Here is a 15,931-nt window from a genome sequence, read left to right on the forward strand (position 1 = left end):
TTCTTTGAAGAAGTGTCTGTTCATATCTTCTGCCCATTTTTTGACATGATTATGTGTTTTGTGTGTGTTGAGTTTGAGGAGTTCTTTTTATAGATCTTGGATATCAGCCCTTTGTCTGTAGTGTCATTTGCGAATATCTTCTCCCATTCCGTGGGTTGCCTCTTTGTTTTTTTGACTACTTCCTTTGCTGTACAGAAACTTTTTATTTTGATGAAGTCCCAAAAGTTCATTTTTGCTTTTGTTTCCCTTGCCTTTCGAGACATGTCTTGAAAGAAGGTGCTGTGGCCAATGTCGAAGAGGTTACTGCCTATGTTCTCCTCTAGAAGTTTGATAGATTCCTGCCTCACATTGAGGTCTTTTATCTATTTCAAGTTTATCTTTCTGTATGGTGTAAGAGAATGGTCAAGTTTCATTCTTTTACACATAGCTGTCCAATTTTCCCAGCACCATTTATTGAAGAGACTCTTTTTTTCCACTAGATATTCTTTCCTGCTTTGTCCAAGATTATTTGACCATAGATTTGTGGGCCCATATCCGGACTCTCTGTTCCATTGGTCTACGTGTCTGTTTTTGTGCCAGTACCATTCTGTCTTGGTGCTCATAGCTTTGTAGTAAAGCTTGAAATCAGGCAATGTGATGCCGTCAGCTTCGTTTTTCTTTTTCAACATTTCCTTAGCAATTCGGGGTCTCTTCTGGTTCCATAGAAATTTTAGGATTGTTTGTTTTAGCTCTTTGAAAAATGCTGGTGGAATTTTGATTGGGGTGGCACTGAAAGTATAGATGGCTCTAGGTAGTATAGACACTTTAACAATGTTTATTCTCTTGATCCATGAGCATGGAGTGTTCCTCCATCTTTTTGTGTCTTCAATTTCTTTCATGAGTGTTCTGTAGTTCCTCAAGTACAGATCCCTTACCTCTTTGATTAGGTTTATTCCTAGGTATCTTATGCTTCTTGGTGCTATAATAAATGGAGTCGATTCTCTAATTTCCCTTTCTATATTTTCACTGTTGTGTATAAGAAAGCAACTGATTTCTGTGCATTGGTTTTGTATCCTATCACATTACTGAATTGCTGTATGAGTTCTAGTAGTTTGGGGGTGGAGTCTTTTGGGTTTTCCATATAAAGTATCATGTCATCTATGAAGAGAGAGAGTTTGACATCTTCTTTGCCAATTTGAATACCTTTTATTTCTTTTTGTTTTCTGATTGCCATTGCTAGGACTGATAGTACTATGTTGAACAAAAGTGGTGAGAGTGGGCATCCTTGTCATGTTCCTGATCTCAAAGGGAAGACTGTCAGTTTTTCCCCCATTGAGAATGATATTCACTGTGGGGTTTTCATAAATAGATTTTATGAGTTTGAGGAATGCTCCCTCTACTCCTATACTTTGAAGAGTTTTAATCAGGAATGGATGCTGTATCTTGTCAAATGCTTTCTCTGCATTAATTGAGAGGACCATATGGTTCTTCTCTCTTCTTTTATTGATTTGTTCTATCACATTGATTGATTTGTGAAAATTCAATCACCCTTGCATCTCAGGGATAAATCCCACCTAGTCATGGGTGGATAAACTTTTTAATGTACTGTTGGATCCTATTAGCTAGGATCTTGTTGAGAATCTTGGCATCCATGTTTATCAAGGATATTGGTTTGAAATCCTCCTTTTTGGTGGGGTCTTTGCCCGGTTTGGGGATCAGGGTAATGCTGGCTTCATAAAAAGAGTATGGAAGTTTTCCATCTGTTTCTATTTTTTGAAACAGCTTCAGGAGAATAGGTATTATTTTTTTTCTTTGAATGTTTGGTAAAATTCTCCAGGGACTCCGTCAGGTGCTAGGCTCTTGTTTTCTTCGGACGTTTTTGATCACTGCTTCAATCTCATTACTAGATATTGGTCTACTCAGGTTGTCAATTTCTTCCTGTTTCAGTCTTGGAAGTTTATAGGTTTCTAGGAATGCATCCATTTTGTCTAGGTTGCTTAACTTATTGGCATATAACTATTGATGATAATTTCTGATGATTGATTCTATTTCCTTGGTGTTAGTCATGATCTCTCCCTTTTCATTCATAATTAATTTGGGTCCTCTCACTTTTCTTTTGGATTAGTTTGGCCAGTGGTTCATCGATCTTATTCTTTCAAAAAACCAGCTTCTAGTTTTAATGATGTGTTCTACTGTATCTCTAGTTTCTATCTCATTGATCTCTGCTCTAATCTTGATTTTTCCCTTCTTGTGTGTGGGGTTGGCTTAACTTGTTATTGACTCTCCAGTTCTTTAAGGTGTAAGAGAACTGGTTTTCTGGATTTTTCAATTTTTTTGAGAGAGGCTTGGATGGCTATGTATTTTGCCCTTAGGACCACCTTTGCCATATCCCATAGGTTTTGGACCAAAGTATCTTCATTTTCATTGGTTTCTATGAGTTGTTTAAGTTCTACTTTGATTTCCTGATTGATCCATACATTCTTAATCATGGTGGTCTTTAGCTTCCAAGTGTTTGAATTCCTTCCAAATTTTTCCTGCAACAGGATGTCTTAATGTATTCTATCATCCTATTTCTTTTTTAAAAAAAGATTTTATGTATTTATTTGACACAGAGAGAGATCACAAGTAGGCAGAGGCAGGCGAGGCAGTGGGGAGGAGAGCAGGCTCCTTGCACAGACAGCCTGATGCAGGGCTCGATCCCAGGACTGTGAGATCATGACCTGAGCTGAAGGCAGAGGCTTAACCCACTGAGTGACCCAAGCACCCTTACCATCCTATTTCTTGATTGCAACATTTGTGTTATATTATTTTTAAATAAGCCAGAAGTGGAAGCATTGTAGATATATTGTTTCAAGTTAAAATAAAAGACACTCTAACCCAATTAGACACATAGTTCTAAGTAATGTGTATTAGTAATGGTTTTTGTTTGTTTGTTTGTTTGTTTAAGTTGAACTTTTTTTTTTTAATTTTATTTTTTATAAACATATAATATATTTTTATCCCCAGGGGTACAGGTCTGTGAATTGCCAGGTTTACACACTTCACAGCATTCACCATAGCACATACCTCCCCAATGTCCATAAGCCAACCCCCCTCTCCCAACCCCCCTCCCCCCATCAACCCTCAGTTTGTTTTGTGAGATTAAGAGTCACTTACGGTTTGTCTCCCTCCCAATCCCATCTTGTTTCATTTAATCTTCTCCTACCCCCTTAACGCCCCCATGTTGCATCTCCTCTCCCTCATATCAGGGAGATCATACGATAATTGTCTTTCTTCGATTGACTTATTTCACGAAGCATGATACCCTCTAGTGTCATCCACGTCGTCGCAAATGGCAAGATTTCATTTCTTTTGATGGCTGCATAGTATTCCATTGTGTATATATACCACTTCTTCTTTATCCATTCGTCTGTTGATGGACATCTAGGTTCTTTCCATAGTTTGGCTATTGTAGACAATGCTGCTATAAACATTCGGGTGCACGTGCCCCTTCGGATCACTACGTTTGTATCTTTAGGGTAAATACCCAGCAGTGCAATTGCTGGGTCATAGGGTAGTTCTATTTTCAACATTTTGAGGAACCTCCATGCTGTTTTCCAGAGTGGTTGCACCAGCTCGCATTCCAACCAACAGTGTAGGAGGGTTCCCCTTTCTCCGCATCCTCGCCAGCATCTGTCATTTCCTGACTTGTTCATTTTAGCCATTCTGACTGGTGTGAGGTGATATCTCATTGTGGTTTTGATTTGTATTTCCCTGATGCCGAGTGATATGGAGCACTTCTTCATGTGTCTATTGGCCATCTGGATGTCTTCTTTGCAGAAATGTCTGTTCATGTCCTCTGCCCATTTCTTGATTGGATTATTTGTTCTTTGGGTGTTGAGTTTGCTAAGTTCTTTATAGATTTTAGACACTAGCCCTTTATCTGATATGTCATTTGCAAATATCTTCTCCCATTCTGTCAGTTGTCTTTTGGTTTTGTTAACTGTTTCCTTTGCTGTGCAAAAGATTTTGATCTTGATAAAATCCCAATAGTTCATTTTTGCCCTTGCTTCCCTTGCCTTTGGTGATGTTCCTAGGAAGATGTTGCTGCGGCTGAGGTCGAAGAGGTTGCTGCCTGTGTTCTCCTCAAGGATTTTGATGGATTCCTTTCTCACATTGAGGTCCTTCATCCATTTTGAGTCTATTTTCATGTGTGGTGTAAGGAAATGGTCCAATTTCATTTTTCTGCATGTGGCTGTCCAATTTTCCCAACACCATTTGTTGAAGAGGCTGTCTTTTTTCCATTGGATATTCTTTCCTGCTTTGTCGAAGATTAGTTGACCATAGAGTTGAGGCTCTATTTCTGGGCTCTCTATTCTGTTCCATTGATCTATGTGTCTGTTTTTGTGCCAGTACCATGCTGTCTTGATGATGACAGCTTTGTAATAGAGCTTGAAGTCCGGAATTGTGATGCCACCAACTTTGGCTTTCTTTTTCAATAAGCATTTGGCTATTCGAGGTCTTTTCTGGTTCCATATAAATTTTAGGATTATTTGTTCCATTTCTTTGAAAAAAATCGATGGTACTTTGATAGGAATTGCATTAAATGTGTAGATTGCTTTAGGTAGCATAGACATTTTCACAGTATTTATTCTTCCAATCCAGGAGCATGGAACATTTTTCCATTTCTTTGTGTCTTACTCAATTTCTTTCATGAGTACTTTATAGTTTTCTGTGTATAGATTCTTAGTCTCTTTGGTTAGATTTATTACTAGGTTTCTTATGGTTTTGGGTGCAATTGTAAATGGGATTGACTCCTTAATTTCTCTTTCTTCTGTCTTGTTGTTGGTGTAGAGAAATGCAACTGATTTCTGGGCATTGATTTTATATCCTGACACTTTACTGAATTCCTGTACAAGTTCTAGCAGTTTTGGAGTGGAGTCTTTTGGATTTTCCACATATAGTGTCATATCGTCATCAAAGAGTGATAGTTTGACTTCTTCTTTGCAGATTTGGATGCCTTTAATTTCCTTTTGTTGTCTGATTGCTGAGGCTAGGACTTCTAGTACTATGTTGAATAGCAGTGGTGATAACGGACATCCCTGCCGTGTTCCTGACCTTAGCGGAAAAGCTTTCAGTTTTTCTCCATTGAGAATGGTATTTGTGGTGGTTTTTCATAGATGGCTTTGATAATATTGAGGTATGTGCTCTCTATCCCTACACTTTGAAGAGTTTTGATCAGGAAGGGATGCTGTACTTTGTCAAATGCTTTTTCAGCATCTATGGAGAGTATCATATGGCTCTTGTTCTTTCTCTTATTAATGTGTTGTATCACATTGATTAATTTGTGGATGTTGAATCAACCTTGCATCCCTGGAATAAATCCCACTTGGTCATGGTGAATAATCCTTTTAATGTACTGTTGAATCCTATTGGCTAGTATTTTGGCGAGAATTTTTGCATCTGTGTTCATCAAGGATATTGGTCTGTAGTTCTCTTTTTTGATGGGATCCCTGTCTGGTTTTGGGATCAAGGTGATGCTGGCCTCATAAAATGAGTTTGGAAGTTTTCCTTCCATTTCTATTTTTTGGAAGAGTTTCAGGAGAATAGGAATTAGTTCTTCTTTAAATGTTTGGTAGAATTCCCCCGGGAAGCCGTCTGGCCCTGGGCTTTTGTTTGTTTGGAGATTTTTGATGACTGTTTCAATCTCCTTACTGCTTATGGGTCTGTTGAGGCTTTCTATTTCTTCCTGGTTCATTTGTGGTAGTTTATATGTCTCTAGGAATGCATCCATTTCTTCCAGATTGTCAAATTTGTTGGCGTAGAGTTGCTCATAGTATGTTCTTATAATTGTCTGAATTTCTTTGGTGTTCGTTGTGATCTCTCCTCTTTCATTCATGATTTTATTTATTTGGGTCCTTTCTCTTTTCTTTTTGATAAGTCTGGCCAGGGGTTTATCGATCTTATTAATTCTTTCAAAGAACCAGCTCCTAGTTTCGTTGATTTGTTCTATTGTTTTTTAGTTTCTATTTCATTGATTTCTGCTCTGATCTTTATGATTTCTCTTCTCCTGCTGGGTTTAGGGTTTCTTTCTTGTTCTTTCTCTAGCTCTTTTAAGTGTAGGGTTAGGTTGTGTACCTGAGACCTTTCTTGTTTCTTGAGAAAGGCTTGTACCACTATATATTTTCCTCTCAGGATTGCCTTTGTTTTGTCCCACAGATTTTGAACCGCTGTGTTTTCATTATCATTTGTTTCCATGAATTTTTTCAACTCTTCTTTAATTTCCTGGTTGACCCATTCATTCTTTAGATGGATGCTGTTTAGTCTCCATGTATTTGGGTTCTTTCCAAATTTCCTCTTGTGATTGTGTTCTAGCTTCAGAGCATTGTGGTCTGAAAATATGCAGGGAATGATTCCAATCTTTTGATAATGGTTGAGACCTGATTTAGGACCCAGGATGTGATCTATTATGGAGAATGTTCCATGTGCACTAGAGAAGAATGTGTATTCTGTTGCTTTGGGATGAAATGTTCTGAATATATCTGTGATGTCCATCTGGTCCAGTGTGTCATTTAAGGCCTTGATTTCCTTGTTGATCTTTTGCTTGGATGATCTGTCCATTTCAGTGAGGAGAGTGTTAAAGTCCCCTACTATTATTGTATTATTGTTGATGTGTTTCTTTGATTTTGTTATTAATTGGTTTATATAGTTGGCTGCTCCCACGTTAGGGGCATAGATATTTAAAATTGTTAGATCTTCCTGTTGGACAGTTCCTTTGAGTATGATATAGTGTCCTTCCTCATCTCTTATTATAGTCTTTGGCTTAAAATCTAATTGATCTGATATAAGGATTGCCACTCCTGCTTTCTTCTGATGTCCATTAGCAAGGTAAATTCTTTTCCACCCCCTCGCTCTAAACTGGAGGTGTCTTCGGGTTTAAGATGAGTTTCTTGTAGGCAACATATAGATGGGTTTTGTTTTTTTATCCATTCTGATACCCTGTGTCTTTTGATTAGGGCATTTAGCCCATTCACATTCAGGGTAAGTATTGAGAGATATGAATTTAGTGCCATTGTATTGCCTGTAAGGTGACTGTTATTGTATATTTTCTCTGTTCCTTTCTGATCTACTACTTTTAGGGTCTCTCTTTGCTTAGAGGACCCCTTTCAATATTTCCTGTAGAGCTGGTTTGGTATTTGCAAATTCTTTCAGTTTTTGTTTGTCCTGGAAGCTTTTAATCTCTCCTTCTATTTTCAATGATAGCCTAGCTGGATATAGTATTCTTGGCTGCATGTTTTTCTCATTTAGTACTCTGAATATATCATGCCAGCTCTTTCTGGCCTGCCAGGTCTCTGTGGATAAGTCTGCTGCCAATCTAATATTTTTACCGTTGTATGTTACAGACTTCTTTTCCCGGGCTGCTTTCAGGATCTTCTCTTTGTCACTAAGACTTGTAAATTTTACTATTAGGTGACGGGGTGTGGACCTATTCTTATTGATTTTGAGGGGGGTTCTCTGAACCTCCTGGATTTTGATGCTTGTTCCCTTTGCCATATTGGGGAAATTCTCTCCAATAATTCTCTCCAATATACCTTCTGCTCCCCTCTCTGTTTCCTCTTCTTCTGGAATCCCAATTATTCTAATGTTGTTTTGTCTTATGGTGTCACTTATCTCTCGAATTCTCCCCTCGTGGTCCAGTAGCTGTTTGTCCCTCTTTTGCTCAGCTTCTTCATTCTCTGTCATTTGGTCTTCTATATCGCTAATTCTTTCTTCTGCCTCATTTATCCTAGCAGTGAGAGCCTCCATTTTTGATTGCACCTCATTAATAGCTTTTTTGATTTCAACTTGGTTAGATTTTAGTTCTTTTATTTCTCCAGGAAGGGCTTTTATCTCTCCGGAGAGGGTTTCTCTAATATCTTCCATGCCTTTTTCAAGCCCAGCTAGAACCTTGAGAATCATCATTCTGAACTCTAGATCTGACATATTACCAATGTCTGTATTGATTAGGACCCTAGCCTTTGGTACTGCCTCTTGTTCTTTTTTTTGTGGTGAACTTTTCCGCCTTGTCATTTTGTCCAGATAAGAGTATATGAAGGAGCAAGTAAAATACTAAAAGGGTGGCAACAACCCCAGGAAAATATGCTTTAGCCAAGTCAGAAGAGATCCCAAATCGTGAGGGGGGAGAAAGGGGATCAAAAGAGGTTCAGAAATTTAAGAAAAAAAAAGAAACAATTAAAAAAAGAAAATGAATAAAGAAAAAATATAAAAAGGAAAAATATATATATATATATATATATTAGATAAACTAGTTAAAAAACGTTAAAAAAGAAAAGGGTAAAAGTTAAAAAAATTTAGCAGAAGAAGAGAAAAAAAATTGAAAAAGAAAAAAAAATTAAATTAACTGCAAGGCTAAAGAATCATGGGGAGAAAGCCATGAGTTCCGTGCTTTGCTTTCTCCTCCTCTGGAATTCCGCTGCTCTCCTTGGTATTGAAACTGCAGTCCTTGGTAGGTGAACTTGGTCCTGGCTGGGTTTCTTGTTGATCTTCTGGGGGAGGGGCTTGTTGTAGTGATTCTCAAGTGTCTTTGCCCCAGGCGGAGTTGCACCACCCTTACCAGGGGCCGGGCTGAGTAACCCGCTCGGGTTTGCTTTCAGGAGCTTTTGTTCCCTGAGCCCTTTCTGTAGAGTTCTGGAGGGCGGGAATGAAGATGGCGGCCTCCCGGTCTCCGGCCCGGAGGAGCCAAGAGCCCAGGGCCCCACTCCTCAGTGCGCCCTCAGAGAACAGTGCCGATTTACTCCCGTCACCCTGGCCTCCGGCCGCGCTCCGAGCCGACCGAGCCTGCGACCGGTTCAAGGTAACCCCGAGCTTAGAGCTTACTCCTCGGCTCTGTCTCTGTAGCCGGCTTCCCTGTTCTAATACCTGTAAGCTCTGCGACACTCAGACACCCCCGATCCTTCTGTGACCCTGTGGGACCTGAGGCCACGCTGACCCTGCGTGGGCTTCACCCCTGTTAAGCCTCTGGAGCGATGTTCCTCAGCGGAACAGACTTTTAAAAGTCCTGATTTTGTGCTCCGTTGCTCCGCCGCTTGCCAGGAGCCGGCCCCTCCCCCCGCGGTCTATCTTTCCGTCGCTTTGGATTTTCTCCGCCAGTCCTACCTTTCAGAATGTGGTTGATTTTCTGTTTCTAGAGTTGCTGTTCTTCTTCTCTTTGATCTCCCGTTGGATTTGTAGATGTTTGCAATCTATAGATAAGCTATCTAGCTGATCTCCCGCTACCTGAAGCAGTCTCAGCCTGCTACTTCTCTGCCATCTTGACTCCTCCCTGTATTAGTAATGGTTTAAAAAATATATGAACCATTATATTTTCTAGTTGGATGATTCTTGTGTTGATGTCATCACTACAATAGTAATCTTCTTGAATTATTATTTAATTCTTCAGAGATGTTGAATATATATATACATTCTTCTAGGCTGTCATTTAGCTGTCAGTCTCAAAATGTCAGTGTTTTAAAGAATAAATAAGAAAACAGACAAATGTGCTGTAAGATCGAGACATTGGTATCTGGACGTACACACACCCTCTGTGTACTTTTCATCACCTGTTTTACTGACTGCTGTATGTTTAATCATGTAGCTAGTTTATAAAAAAGTAAATATTCATAATGAGTACAGTAGTCCCTTCAAAGCAAAAAAAGGTCATATTTATGAATGCTCAAGATAGGCAAATTACTGGCTTTGTAATGAGGATTTTTTTGTGTGCAACCAAGTTCACAACTGAACCTATCACAACATAATGTCCACCAGAAACTCTTCAAGATCTCACACCCCTCCAGTTCTTATTTTGATTCATCCCAGATATTGTGAATAGTAGGATGGTAGTAATTTTATAATTTAGGGGATGAAACATAATATTTGAGAGGGAGACTGATTCACCTGTTTCTTGGCTGTTGTTGGCAGACAAGTTATATATAACCATGTGATTATGAGAAGAGGTATTTTTTAAAATTTACTTCCCTTTGCTAAATAAGTTAAATAACATTTTCTAAAACCATTTCCATCTCTGAAGCATTCGAATTAGTCCAAATCAGTATTATACATAAGAAAAAGACCATTTCACTAAATGGTAATGTAGGAACTAATTGTTACAGTAGGTATAATGTAGGCTAATGTGTTAAATGGTCTACTGTACTTTTTCCTGTCCCAGCTCTGGAATTAACCACTTCTCCATGGAGCCCTGATTCTCTCAGTTGAATAATAATATTTAAAAACTGAGATATGAATGCTGAGTGTGCTCATTTCTACAGTGGAATCACTGTTTATAAGCTCTCTGAGATGACAGAGAAATGAAGTCTATAAAAATACCCATATTTCTGCACACATCTATATTTATTTCTGTACATATGTATATGTTTAGGTCTACCTACCTACCCACCTATCTATTCATCTATCTACTATTTACCTTTCTTTCTTTCTTTCTCTCTCTCTCTCTCTCTGGCTATTATCTATCTCCATATTGATAACTTCAATCTAACCCTGCACCAAAATTTTATCCTCTTCTATTATTTGTAACTTCTCACACAGTAAAAATTGTGACTATCATTATCTACAACATGCTCATTTGTTCAACACTAGCATACACACAGTTTAAAATGTGCTAAGCCACAGCCTGTGAGAAACAATTTTGCTGAAAACAGGACATTGTTTGGATTCTTTTCATCTTTAGCTCTACGATATCCAGTTAAATGCTATTTACCAAAGTTAGGACATGTCCCTTCTCCCAAGCCGCTTTACTATGATTATAAGATTCATTTGTAATTTAGTTGTTTGCTACAATCTTTATTCTTTGTTGGATTCCCTGTATATTATAGTTGATCTTGTTAAATTTACATTTATGAGTAACAGAATATGTTCTTTGTGGTATGCAGTTGTACGAGTATTGAGTCATGTATCCAGTACTACCTTTCCTTATAGAAGACCTTAATCATCCAAAAATCCCTCCTCAGCTCCCATTTATAGTCAGCTACATCCCCAAACCCTCAAATTTGGGCAAATATTCCTCTATTTTCCATTCCTCTAGTTCTACCTTTTCTAGATAGTCATATAAATAGAATCAAAGACTATGGAATCTCACAAATATAGCTTCTCTTTTTATTGCTGAATAGCAGTCTGTTGTATGAATGTACCACAATCTGTTTATTCATTCAGTTTGAATGACACCTGGGTTGTTTCCAATCTTTACCAATTTCAAAGTAGGCTTCTATGAAAACTCAGGTTTTTTATGTGAAGATAAGTTTCTACTTCTTTTAGATAATTATCTAGGAGTGGGATTGCCAGGTTATATGGTAATAATATGTTTAACTTTGTAAGAATCTACCAAACTGTTTCTCCAAAATGGCTGTACAATTTTGCATTCCAGTGACAAGGTATTGTAGTAGGATCTCATTACAGTTTTACTTTGTATTTCTTTATGTATAATGATACTAGTAGTTTTTCATATACTTATTTACCATAATTTCACTGAGAATATGTCTGCTTATAATGTTTACCTATTTTTTAATTCAGTTTTTCTTTTTATTTTTTATTGTCCTTTATATATTTTGAATAAAAGGTCTTCATAAGAAACGTGATTTGTGAATATTTTCTCTAATTCTGTGACTTGTCTTCTCATTCTTTTAACAGTGTTTTTCACAGATTAAAAGTTTTCAATTTTGACAAAGCCCAATTTATTTCTACTTTACAAATTATACTTTTACTGTCATATCTAAAAATTCTTTTACTAACCCAAGGTCATGCAGAATTTCTCCTATATTTTCTTCCAGATATTTTATACAATTACATTTCTATTTAGGGCTATGATCAATTTTGCGTTAATTTTTGTGTAAGGTGTGAGCTATAGTTCAAGCATAATTTTTTTTTTCATGTGAACATCCAGCTTTTATAATGCCATTTCTTGGAAAAACTATTATTTCTCCATGGAATTGCTCCACAACTTTGTCAAAAGCTATTTATATATATGCAGCTCTATTGCCAGACTCCCTTTTCTACTCCATTGATCGATTTTTCTAGAGCACTGATCAGTAGCACATTATTATATTGTGGCTTCACAACAATTCTTAAAATCAGTTAGCATTATTCTTCTATTTTTTTTTTCTCAAATCTGTTTCAGTTGTTCTAGGTTCTTTGCATTTCCATGGGTATTTTAGAATCAAATTGTTCAAATCTACATAAAATGCTGCTGGGATTGTGATTGGGATTCTGTTAAATCCACAGATCAACTTGGGGAGAACTGACATCTTAACAATATTTTTTTCAGCCGTGAAAATGGTATGTATATAGATAGATAGATAGATATAGATATATATAGTCTCCTTTAATTTTTGTCAAGACTGTTTTGTTTCTTCTCTTCCATTATACATGCCTTTTTAAAAAATATTTTGATTTTATGGGATGCCTGGGTGGCTTAGTCAGTTAAGCATCTCACTTAATTTGGGTTCAAGTCACGATCTCAGAGTCCTGAGATTTAGGCCTTGATGGTCTCCCCACTCAGTGCAGTGTCTGCTTCCCCTCTTTCTCTACCTCTACCCCTCCTCCCACTCATGCATTCTCTCTTTCTCTCTCAAATAAACAAATCTTCAAAAAAATATTTTGATTCTGGTGTAGTTAATATACAGTGTTATATTAGTTTCAGGTGTACAATATGGTGATTTAACAATTCCATATATTACTCAGTGTTCATCAAGATAAATGTACACTTAATCCCTTTACCTATTTCACCGGTCTTTTCATCCACCATGTCACTGGTAACCCTCATTTTGTTCTCTATAGTTAAGAGTCTGTTTTTTTGTTTCTCTCTCTCTCTCTCTCTCTCTCTCTTTTTTTTCTGTGTTCATTTATTTTGTTTCTAAAATTCCAAATATGAATGAAACCACATTGTATTTGTCTTTCTCTGAATGGCTTATTTTGCTTAGCATTATATTCTCTAGATCCAACCATGTTGTTGCAAATAATAAAATTTCATTCTTTTTTATGGTTAAGTAATATTCATATACCACATCTTCTTTAACCATTCATCTATTGATGGACACTTGGTCTCTTTCCATAATTTGGCTATTGTAAACAATGCTGCAATAAATATAGGGGGTGCATATGTCCCTTTGAATTAGTGTTTTGTATTCTTTGGGGCAAATAACCAATATGCTGATTTCTGGATCATAGGGTAGTTCTAGTTTTAATTTTTTAAGGAACCTTCCTACTCTCTACCACAATGACTGCACCCATTTGCACACCACCAACATTGCATGAGGGTTTCTTTTTCTCCACATCCTGACCAACACTTGTTGTTTCTTGTGTTGCTAATTTTAGCAATTCTGACAGGTGTGAGGTGATATCTCATATGGTTTTGATTGGTATTTTCCTTATGATGAGTGATGCTAAGTATCTTTTCATGTGTCTCTTGGTCATCTGGACATATTCTTTGGAGAAATATCTGTTCATGTCTTCTGCCCACTTTTTTAACTGGGTTATTTGTTCTGGTGTTGACTTGTATATGGTCCTTATATATTTTAGATACTAACCTTTATTGGATACATCATTTGCAAATATCTCCTTCCATTCAGTACATTGTCTTTTAGTTTTGTTTGATCTTTCCTTTGCTATGCAGAAGCTTTCATTTTGATGTAGTCCCAATACTTTATTTTTGCTTTTGTTTCCCTTATCTTAGGAGACATATCTAAAAAGATACTATTACAGCTGATGTCAGAGAAATTACTGCCTCTGCTCTCGTCTGGAATTTTTATGGTTTCAGGTCTCACATTTAGGTGTTTAAACCATTCTGAGTTTACTTTTGTGTATGGTTTCAGGAAGTGGTCCAGTTTCATTCTTTTGCATGTAGCTGTCTAGTTTTCCCAACACCATTTGTTAAAGAGACTTTTTCTTATTGCATAGTCTACCTTCCTTTGTGAAAGAGTAATTGATTATAAATCATGTTTTATGCCTGGGCTTTCAATTCTGTTCTGTTGATCTATTCTATTTTTGTGCCAGTACCATACCATTTTGATTACTATAGCTTTGCAATATAACTTGAAATCTGGAATTGTGATACCTCCAACTTTGTTTTTCTTTCTTAAAATCACTTTGGCTATTTGGGGTCTTTTTTGGTTTCATACAAATTTTAGGATTGTTCTATTTCTGTGAAATATCCTGTTGGTATTTTGATAGAGATTGCATTACACATATATATTGCTTTGGGTAGTACAGAGCTTTTAATATTTGTTCCTCCAATCAATGAACATGGAATATCTTCCCATTTGTTCATGTTGTCTTCAATTTCTTTCATCAGTGTTTTATAGTTTTCACAGCTAACATCATAATTGATGTTGAAAAACTGAGAACTTTTCCCCTATGGTCAGGAATAAGACAAAGATGTCTACTCTCACCACTTTTATTCAACATAGTACTGGAAATCCTAGCCATAGCAATCAGAAAAGAAAAAGGAAAGAAGGCATCCAGATTGGTAAAGAAGAAGTAAAATTTTTACTACTTGCAAATGACATGATAATATATGTATAGAACAGTCTAAAGACTCTACTAAAAAACTACTAGGACTAATAACTGAATTCAGCAAGGTTGCAGAATGCAAAAATCAATGTACAGAAATCCAATGCATTTCTCTATGCTAATAATGAAGCAGCAGAAAAAGAAATTAAAATAATAATTTAAAAAATAATAATACCTAGGAATAAATTCAACAAAATAGGTAAAAGCTGTATAATATATATGGGTTTGTTTTTTTTTTTTAATTTTCTTACTGCACTATGATTTTCTGTAGGATGTTGAAGAAGTGATGAGAAAAGACATCTTTCCTTTGTTTCCAATATGGGCAGGGCAGTGATGGGGGCAAGCGGGTAGAGTACCTTTATATTTCACCATTATGTATAAGCTAGCTTGCAAAGTTTTTTTAGATGTCTTTAATCAGATTAAATAAGTTGTCTTCTAAAAAATAACAAAATAAATAAAAAATTAAATTTAAAAATAAATTGCTGGGGCACCTGGGTGGCTCAGTGGGTTAAAGCCTCTGCCTTCGGCTCAGGTCATGATCCCAGGGTCCTGGGATAGAGCCCTGAATCGGGCTCCCTGCTCAGCGGGAAGCCTGCTTCCCCTCTCTCTCTGCCTGCCTCTCTGCCTACTTGTGATCTCTCTCTCTGTCAAATGAATAAATATAATCTTTAAAAAAATAAAAAAATTAAAAAAAATAAATTGCCTTCTTTTTCAAGTCTGCTGAGATTTTTAAAACATGAATGAATGCTATCCCTGAGTTTTTATAGCATATTTTGATGATAATATGAGTTTTCTTCTTAATTAATACGATGAAATAAATTGAACAGTTTTTTAATGTAAAATCAGCTTTGCATACTTGGAATAAACCTCACTTAGTCATGCTACATTATTCTTTTTATACATTTTTGTGTTGGATTTTCTTATATGAGGTTGTGTGTTTTTGCATCTTTGTCCATAAAGATTACTGTTTTTTAAGTTTTCTTTCTTGTAATGTTGGTTTTGTTTTGGTATAAGTGTAATTATGGCTCCATAAAATGAGTAAGAAAGTATTACCTTCTATCTTCTATAAGAGATTTGGTAACTCTGGTTATTATTTATTCTTTGAATGGTTAGTAGACATCTCCAGTGAAACTATGTCCCTGAAGTTCTCTTTGTTGTTTAACTATGAATTCAGTGCCCTCAACAGATATTAGGCATATCATGTTATTTGTTTTTCTTGAGTGAGTTTTGATAGTTTTTTTCTTCTAAGGAATTCAAATTTTCTTATTTATGGATATAGAATTTTTCATAGCATTCTTTTTGATAATGATTTCCTCAGCTATTTTCATATTTATGTTCTGTATCTTCTAATTTTCTTTGTTGGTCTAGCTAGAGTTTCATCAATTTTATTGTTGTTCAAAGAATAAGCTTATGATTT

Source organism: Enhydra lutris, unplaced genomic scaffold (assembly GCF_002288905.1).
Source record: "Enhydra lutris kenyoni isolate GAN:26980312 unplaced genomic scaffold, ASM228890v2 scaffoldscaffold3, whole genome shotgun sequence".
Taxonomy (NCBI): Eukaryota; Metazoa; Chordata; class Mammalia; order Carnivora; family Mustelidae; genus Enhydra; species Enhydra lutris.